Below are 9,773 nucleotides of genomic sequence, written 5' to 3'. Positions count from 1 at the left end.
ATCTAAACCTGGAGTAGGGTAAGAGAAACAGGACAACAAAAGGGAAAAAGTGGGGAAGAGGGTTTAGCACAGAGGCAAATTGAGGTAGAGAAAAATGTTGCTAAAGGAACGATGAAAATAGAATGGAGGACATTAGTCCCAAAATCGGCCACCTGGGAGAATCTGAGGCTGCCCCTTTGCATCCAGTCCAACTATGGGCTTATTTATAGTGTTACCTTCTGCCAGCAGCCCTGCGGGAGCCCTCCCCACTTGCGGGTCACGCTGGCCTCTATGGGCACAGACTTTGTGGGGCACAGATTTCCCCCCGCACGTGCGCGAGTTCCTCGCTCCAACCTGAATTGCAAACCGCACCTTTGGGGGAAGTCTAACCTTTTTGTGGAGGGAAGCAGGTCTCCTCTGAGTTCATGTAGTCGCGCTGCTTGAGAGCCGTTGCCTCCGGGTTAGTAGCCGATCTCTGGATGTGGATAACAGCTACTCAAGATGGCGCGGTCACGCCGCTGAGCTGGCGCCCAGGGGGAGGTTTCAGCCTCAATCTCTAACCATCCCCATTTTCTAGGAGTTCTCTGTCTTTCCTGGCTGCAGACTGTCTCTCAGCTGAATCTCCTCTGCTTGTTCGGGCTGTATGTTACCCGTTTCAGCTGCTCACCCTTATCTGGTCCGGGACAAAGCACCAACACGTCCGTCTAAGCCTCTGCCATTTTTTCTCCCCCCTATTGTCTCATTTCTGCTTCAATTTTAAATCTTCTATAAGTTAGGGATCAGTTGTAATTCTCCACTGTAGATCTGAAAAAAAGAAAATCCAAATGTTAACAGATTTCCTCAAGGACACAGAGTTAGTAATAGAGAAACACTTTTGTGACCCTGGTTGAGCATCTGCATCACTATAGACTTGTTCTTGCTTCCTCTTACTCTGTAGTAAAGGTGTCTCCCTCTTGAGAATGTAGTTAAAAGGCTCTGGCACTTTATTGAATCCCTAGGCCAGAAATTTGTGCACGGGGGAGGTCCCCTCAGTCCAGCCTGCACCCTCTCCAATCCAGGACCCCTCAGGCGATGTTTGACTGTCGGTTTAGGCCCGATCCCAGGGTATTGGGCCTAAACCGGCAGTTGGACATCCTTCTCACAATCCTGGACTGCTGGCTCCTAATCACTCACCTGCCTGCCTGCCTGATCACCCCTAACTGTCCTCCCTGCTGGCCTGGTCATCCCCAACTGACCCCCTCTGCTGGCCTGGTCGTTCCTCCCTAACCCTCCTGCAGACCTGGTGGTAGACAGCCATCTTTGTGAGGGTGTGAGGGTTAATTTGCATATTACCTCTTTATTATGTGGGATTATACACATAATATGTGATCAATAATCTGTAGGTTGTCTGAATTACCATTCTTAAAATGCTAGAATTCAGCTGGAAAATTCATCCCTTAAGATTAATAAATATAAAATGTAAGTTTAAGTCACTTAAGTGATTTTGACTAAAGGAAACCACAATATCAGTGTCAGAGAAATAGAGACCATTTTTCCTTTTATATTTTTTTATTGAAAATACAATGCCACCAATGCCCTGATCCTTAGAAGTCTTAAGAAAACAACACGAATGGGGTAAATAGGATGTCTTTATGTTGATCCATTCAGCAAGCATTTATCTAGGTCTACCAACTAGATGTCCACACAATAATAAAGGTCTATACGACAACCCAAATGCACAATGAAGAAGGATGCAACAAAGAGCAAGTCCTGCTCCCTGCCCTTTCGGAGAGCAGATTGCCTTAAAATTTTCACAGACAACTGAAACAGAACTAGCACATACTACATACCAGAGATTTTTAACCCGTGTGCCTACAAGAATTTTTAAAACATGCCTTACCTGGGGCAGTGACATTGTCCCCCCCAGAAAGACAGGCAGCAGGAGAGTGGCCAGGCCGTGTGGGCCTGGAGAGGCCCAGAACCCTGCTCTTGGCACCGGAAGCCGCGTCCGCTGCATGCTGTGCTGAGACCTGGAGGCCAAGGCGCTGGGCTGCTAGCACCTCTGCTGCGCTACCTACCACTGCTCCACCCAGGTGTGAGTGTGCGGGGACAGTGACACTGAGCAGGGAGTGTTGTGCCAGTGGGGCTTCGGGAACGCCCTGGCCACAGTCCCATCCACCAGCAGCAGTGCGAGGAGCATATAGTATCTACTTTGCTGATGGGAAATGTTTGCCTTGTACCAGCAGCCGCTACAGCACAAGTTCCCAAGGTGCCCAGCACTGCCACCCTCTGGCCTCTTCCGGACCTGGAGCAGACTATGCGGCAGCAGCATGAGTTCTTCGCTGAAAGCTGTGCCTCAAACCCCTCAGAATCTTCCCGAATGAGCACGCCTGGTCCTTGCACCAGGCCTTAGTGCAGCACCGCCTGCTGGGGGGCCCCTGGGGATACACAGCACCACGCTCCCCAGCCCTGCAAGGTCTGCAGGGAGCGATGCCTCCACAAGGATGAGCCGCTCCGCACCTGCTTGGCACCACCACTTTGGCCACTTCTTTTTTTATAAAAGTGCATTCAAATATTTTCTATTTTGCAATAAATTATTTTATATTGAATTTATTGGGGGGGACATTTGGTTAATAAAATTCTTTTTTAATTTTGTTGCTCAGAAGAAATCTCTATAATTTTATTAACCAATGTCACCCCAATGGGCTGGGAAGGGGGGAAATGAGAGATATCTGTAATATGTGCCCATTGCTTATGCTAATATGCGTGCGTACAAGTCCTTTGGTTGATCTCTTACCTCCCTCCCACCCTCCCCTGCCTTCCCTCTGAGGTTCATGGTCTGTTAGATGCTTCTATGTCTCTGGATCTGTTTTTGATGAACCTCTAGCCAGACTTCTGCCACTTCTGATGGGGGCACAGCCCAGGGCTGCTACTGCGACTCTGCTTATCTGCAGGAGCATTTCCTGGAGGCACATGTCCTGTGCGAGGAGGGCGCTGCAGCACATCAGGGAGAGCACCCTGCCTCCCGCACCTGTGGACACCGACCTCCCGCCACCAGGCAGCCCGCGTCGCGCCTGGGCTGCCAGAACCGTCAGATCCACGGGCAAGTCAGCTACATGCGGGACTGGAGAAGGGATCCCCAGTGGCCAGGACCTTGAGGAGGTGGACAGCTACAACCTCAAGCGCCAAGCAGGCCAGGCCAGTGGTCAGGGAGCTCGGCAGAGCCACGAGGAAGCTGGAGGCAGAGGAGAGAAGGGGCAGTGCCATCAGGGCCTCCGTGGCCTTGCAGCAGCAGCAGCAGGAGACATGCAGGAGTGAGGACGGAAGGAGGCAACGCGCTCAAGAAGGAGGAGGCAGGGGTATAGGGACCCCAGGGGCCCAGGGGTCCCCGCCGCCTGTTCGGAGCTCAGGGGGAAGGCCAGGCCCCAAGGAAGCCTGGGCAAACGGCCCTGAAAGCCAAGAGGCCTTCCCAGCCACCAGCCCCGCTGGAGGATCACACTTCTGAGCACCCTCCTGTCCCCACGTTGAAGCTCAAGGGTACAGGTTTCCTTGGTCTCTGCACCTCCACCTCCCCTCCTGCTCCACGGGGCAGCCCTGGACCCTGTGGGGCTGGTGCTCATGTCCCCTGTTCCCTCCAGGGGCTCAGCACCTGCCAGGAAGACCACTCACCTCACTGGTATCCTCCACCTCCAAGCTCAGCACAGCGCCCCTCTCTCCCCACCCTCCTCCTCCCCTCTGCCCGGAAGAGCAGTGGCAGCAACAATGTGGTTCAGCCCACCCCAGGGGCCCAGCAGGGGCCCAGCTGCCGGGGCAGTCAGCCCCCAGGAAGGCTGGGATGGGGGAAGGGCAGCTAGAAGGGCGGGTCGCCCCCCACGGAGGAAGAGGATCCTGGGAGGAGGAGGACAGCACCGGGCCTCACCACTCAGGAGCTGCAGAGAGGGCCCAACATGGCATGGCTCTAGAAGGGCGGGTCGCCCCCCACGGAGGAAGAGGATCAGAGGAGGAGGAGGAGGAGGAGGAAGAAGACAGCACCAGGCCTCACCATCCAGGAGCTGCAGAGAGGGCCCAACATGGCATAGTCGCTGTCTCCTCCCTGTGGCGCTGGCTTCCACCCAGACCTTCACCAAAGTCAGCAAAAATACGAAGGTGGGCTCTGAGAAACTGGGTGCTGCATCACCCCGCCAACGCCCCCTGAGAATGATGCCTCCCTGGGGCTGAGCAGCCACCCCCACCCCCAGGCCTCCACGGGCTGAGTCCAGGGGCCAGTAGCTGTCATGGTCAATGGACATACAGGGGCCTTGGGCTCAAGAGTTTCCCCAAGGAACCCCCTGGGCTCCCATGGCCCCAGAGGCCTCTCCTCTTCCCCATGTCCCAGCGCTCAGGGGACCCCTCCCCTTCAGGCTTTAGCACAGCAGTGCTCCTTGGGGGCACTCTATCCTACCTCTGCTGGATGTGGTGCCCTCAGTCAGCAAGCTGTCTTCCAGCTTCCCCAGCCTGCCCAGTCCCCACCCGGCTTGTGTCCCCAGCACCACCACCAGGAAAGCACCGAGGCTGACCCAGTGCCCCGCGCCTACCTGGGCCCGAGAGCCGGGGGAAGAACCTGCAGCTCATCCGCTCCATCAAGGGCTTCCTGCAGACAGGCCCACTGCAGGGAGTTCACGAGTCACTCGGGGAGTTTAGACGGGGAGTCATCTCCGCAGCCCAGTATTATAAGAGCTGCCCCAACCTGCTCTGGAAGAACTTCCAGAAAATAGTCAATAAGCGGAGGTGCTCCAGCCCAACAGGGCCCAGCGGCAGGAGCTGCTGTCTGCACACCCAGACATCGAGGCCAAGCTAGGCTGTCCTGCACCAAGGCCAAGGAGAACAAGAAGAGCTCATGGCAGACCAGCCCTGGACAGGCCAGCACCCAGCAGACAGGCATGGACTGCTGTGTGTGCCCAACCTACCAGCAGGTACCCCCAAATGGTGAGGTCAGCAGCCACCAGGCTCTGCACACCGCCCAGGATGGTGACTTCCCCTCCCTGCCAGCTGTGGCCAGAGCCCTCACAGAGCTCCACTGTTTGGGCAGGAGTAGCCACAGCCAGGAGCCTCCTTTGTCCCTCGTCCTCCTCCTGGGCAGCCGGGCATCCAGACAGCCAAGTAAGGCCCTCGGGAGGCCACCTATTCAAGCCCTTTGGTTGGCCACCTGCCAGGGGTCACAAGGACGGCCCAGCACAGTCAGGCAGAAGTCCATCTGGTTTCCTCCTGGGGAGTGAGCAGATGCCCCTGCCTCAGGGGTGGGCCAGTCTTGGTTTGCATCTCATGATTTTGGAAGTTGGCAGAGGAGGGAAGGGCTGGGAGGCTGGGGCTTGTCCCCGCTGTTAGAGCCACAGCAGCCGGATCTGGGCCCTCAGGAGCCTGAGGGCTTCAGAACCATGGTCCTCAAGCCTAAAGCTGTGGGTCTGCTGGGGCTGAAGTAAGATAGTGCGTTGTGCAAACAGTTAGCTGTTTCATGACTTAAGAAGGTCCAGGATTAAAACCAGACACAAAATTGTGTTATTTGCAGTTCAATCTTTCTGGGAGACAAGCTGAATCTGAGATTTCAAATCGCCTCTGATCTTTTACAAAACAGTTGAGCTCAGATAAATTTATTTTGCAATAATGCAAGAAAAAACACACACATGCAAAACCTATTCAGTAAGGGGCACTGACTTCTTTTCCCTTAGATCGTCATATAAAAAATAACAACAGCCAACACAACAGCTATCCAGGGTGAATGGATCAAAATTATATCTATTTTTTTGTCAGATCAGTAAAAAATATATTTTTGGTGTGCTGCAGGATTTCAGTAATTAGTTTATGTGTGCCATGAGATGAGAAAGGTTGAAAATCGCTGCTGTATACAATATGTCCTCACTGAAGGTCCTTAATAAGTTCTTGGAAACTGCGACTTTAAGAGAAACAATGCATAAGGAAACCACTTTTGCAGTTGGCTAATTGGTATAAACAAGAGATAAATTCCTATGACATATTTCTAAGTCAAGACCCAAAACACCTCTAACGTGAAATATTGAAATAAATGTGAGCTACACATGCATTTAATAAATATTAATAAAAGCAAATAAGAGCCTGGCCAGCATGGTTCAGTGGTTGAGCATCGACCTGTGAACCAAGATGTCACGGTACAATTCCCGGTCAGGGCACATGCTCGGGTTGAAGGCTCAATTCCCAAGGTGGGGTGTGCAGGAGGCAGCCAATCAATGACTCTCTCCCATCATTGATGTTTCTATCTCTCTCTCCCTTCCTGTCTGAAATCAATAAAAATATATATTTACAAAACATAAAATAAAAACAAATAAGATAATTATTTTCCAACTGACTTATGCCAGTTCAGGGTGATAGGTGGTCAGTGTCTAACTCAGAAGCTCATGGCACAAGATGGGAAACAACCCGGGCAGGATGCCTTCCTCAGCAGACACACACACACACACACACACACACACACACACACACACACACACTAGGACAACTTAAGTGTGCCAATTAACCTAACATGCGCATCTTTAGGATGTAGGAGGCAAAGGGAGCCTCACCCCCCCCCAAAAAAAAAAAAAAAAAAAAAACAAAACACACACACACACACACACACACACACAAAAAAAAAAACCATACAGACATGGGGAAAACATGCAAATTCCACACAGATAGTGGCCTTGGCCTAGAGTCAAATTTTTTCTTCTCATCAATATTATAATAAAACAACATTGATCAAAAAGGTATTATTTGAGGACCCACTGTACCTAATATGTATAAGATACTTTGTTGAACACTTTACAGGCCTTGCTTTATTTTACAGATAAAAAATCTGAGCACATAAATGTAAACAACCAACTCAAAATGTCCAGTGGGTAAGAGTCAAAATAAATTCAACTAAAAATGCAGGAAGTCCTCACTTAACATTCTTGATAGGTTCTTGGAACTGTGGCAAACAATTTGTAGCAAAACCAATTTTACCATACACTAATTGATATGAGCAAGTTCCTACAGCATCTGATCAATGTTATAAGGAAATGACTTTGAAGAAAACAATATTATTCGAAGAAAGCACAAGAAAACAAAACAACCTTACTGGCTTCCTTGACCCAAGTTATTTGCTTTTTCAGTTTTTTCAAATTAATTTCCTAAATGATGAATCCAAAAGCCCCCAAATATTCCTCAAATAAATTAACAAAAGTAAAAAAAGCAACCACCAAACAAAACAAAACAAAACTAGAGGGACAAGAGATAGTGCCCAGATATGTAGGAAAGAGAGATACCTTTATTGGTGCTATTGCATGTGATCATCAGAGAGAGCAAACCTAATCTGAAATGCTACATAATAAATGAGAAAAAAGAAAACATCAGATCCCTCCAGTCCATGCATTCAGGGACCTATTATGTCAGGGAGTGGAGGAGGTAGATGGAGAGCAGTGCAATGGAAGATCTACACAGATAAGGTAGGAAGGCCAGCTAAGTAGCCCCATCCAGGGAGCTCTATATCTCTTTAACACACCACAGCACCCTTGTCATGACAACATCAATAGTTGTGTAGTTGCCACACGAAAAGCACCAAAAATATAACCACACCCCATTAATCAGTAGGAACATATACACCTATTGCTCATGCTCATATAGGGAATAATGCTTTAGCAACTGTGCATACTAGAATAAGGCTTTGTGAGATTTGGAAAGGAAGGATAATTCACATATCATTCTCACAAAAACCCCAGCTTGTATGATTTTTTTACCCATCAAAATAAATGCAAATGATCTCATCTGAAAAAAGCAAATAATGACTTTTCTTTTTTTTCTTTTCTTTTTTTTTTGCTCTAAACAATGTCCATGGCTGTTAATATTTTGGTGGTATACATTTGGCTAGTAAATAAACAACTATAAGGTAAATTGCTTTTTTAAAAAAAAGTGTCTTTGAATGGTTTTCATTTGCTTCTAAATTTATATCAATTCGAAGTTGAACAAGTGGAGACACAGGAAGCTCCTACCTCTTTTCCTTACAGGGATGCACGAATGTAAACCTACACACAGAGTAATTCCCTCTGAAAGAGACCCAGAAACTAGCTGAGCAATTCCTACACACCAGATGAATGAGAAAATATCCCAATAGAAAGGAATAGGGAAGGCTGGTACACCCTCTCACCGTAAACCACGATCCCAACACAACTCCATACAATCAGGAGGTCATCCCCAACTCCTAGCTAACCCAAGGAGTGAAGAGCTTGAACCCCACATCTAGCACCCTAACTTTTAAGACTCTCACTGGAGGTCTGAGGGTACCAAAAACCTAGTTCTTAAAACTAACAGCTAAAGCAAAAGAAGGTCACATACTGATAAAGGGGTCGGTTTTCATGAGGATGTCACAATTGTATTTATGCCCCAAATTGGAGCACCTAAACATATAAAGCAAATATTAACAGATCTGAGGGTAGAAATGGACAACAATACCACAGTTACAGGGGACTTCAATATGCCATTTTCAACAATCAATAGATCATCCAGACAGGAGTCAAAAAGGAAACATTGCACTTAAACAACACGTTCAACCAGATAACCTTAGCAGACAGATTGAAGGCATTCCATCCAAACGTAGCAGAATACACATTCTTCTGAAATGCACATGGAACATTTCCCAAGACATATGCTAGTCCACAAAACAAGTTGTAATAAATTTAGAAAGACTGAAATAATCTCAAGTATCATTTGGGAACACAATGGTTTAAAATAGAATATTTTAAGAAGAAGAAAAATGAAAGAAAATGCACAAATATGCAGAGATTAAAAACCATGCTCCTGAACAACAATGGGTCAAAGAAGAAATCAAAGTAAATGAAAACATATTTGAGACAAATGGAAACAAAAACACAACTTATCAAAATCTGTCGGCTACTGCACAAACAGTTTTAAAAAGGGAAGTAATATTAATTAACACCTACATTAAGAAAAAAAATAAGACTACAATTAAACAACCTAACATTATACCTCAAGGAACTAGAAAAAGAAGGAAAAAATGACCCCAAAGCTAGTGGAAGGAGTGAAAATAAATGCAATGCAGACAAAAAAAAAGACAAAACCAAAGATCAATGAAACCAAGGACAATTATATTTTTGAAAAGATAAAAAAAAAATACACAAACCTTTTAGCTAGACTTGCGAAGAAAAAGAGAGGGCTTAAACAAATAGAGTTATAAATGAAAAGTCGAAATAGATATGATCATAAAAGATTACAATGAACAATTATATGTCAACAAACTGGACAATGCAAAAGAAATGGATAAATTCCTTGAACCATACAAATTACCAAGACTGAATCATGAAGAAATAGAAGAAAATCTGAACATACCTACTATTAGTATGGAAATGAATCAGTAATCAAAAACCTCCCAACAAAGAAACATTCAAGAGCAGATGTCTTCACTGGTGATTTCTACCTAACATTTAAAGAATAACTAATGCCAATACTTTTCAACCTCTTCCAAAAATAGAAGAGGAGGGAACACTTCCAAATTCATTTTTCAGGGCAGCAATACCCTGGTACCAAACCAGACAAGGACACTCCAAGAAAAGAAAATTGCAGGCCTATATCCCTGAAAAACATAGATGTAAAAATCCTCAACAAAATATTCGCAACCAAAATCAATAATACACTTAATCACCACGATCAAGTGTGATGTATTCCAGGGATGCAAGGTTGGCTCAATATCTGCAAATGGAAAAAAAAGTGATAAATTAAACCACATTAACGAGATGAAGGATAATTTATATAAACATCTCAATAGATACAAA

The 9,773-nt window shown here is 46.9% G+C and overlaps 1 pseudogene; it reads left to right on the top strand.

Moving 5' to 3' along the window:
* The first annotated feature begins 3,910 nt into the window (after nt 1-3,910).
* LOC102261091 lies at nt 3,911-5,213 on the top strand (annotated as a pseudogene).
* The last annotated feature ends 4,560 nt before the right edge of the window (nt 5,214-9,773 follow it).

This window comes from Myotis brandtii, unplaced genomic scaffold, assembly GCF_000412655.1.
Source record: "Myotis brandtii unplaced genomic scaffold, ASM41265v1 scaffold348, whole genome shotgun sequence".
NCBI lineage: Eukaryota > Metazoa > Chordata > Mammalia > Chiroptera > Vespertilionidae > Myotis > Myotis brandtii.
Note: the sequence above shows the minus strand (reverse complement) of the source record. Positions and strands in the feature narration are given on the sequence as shown.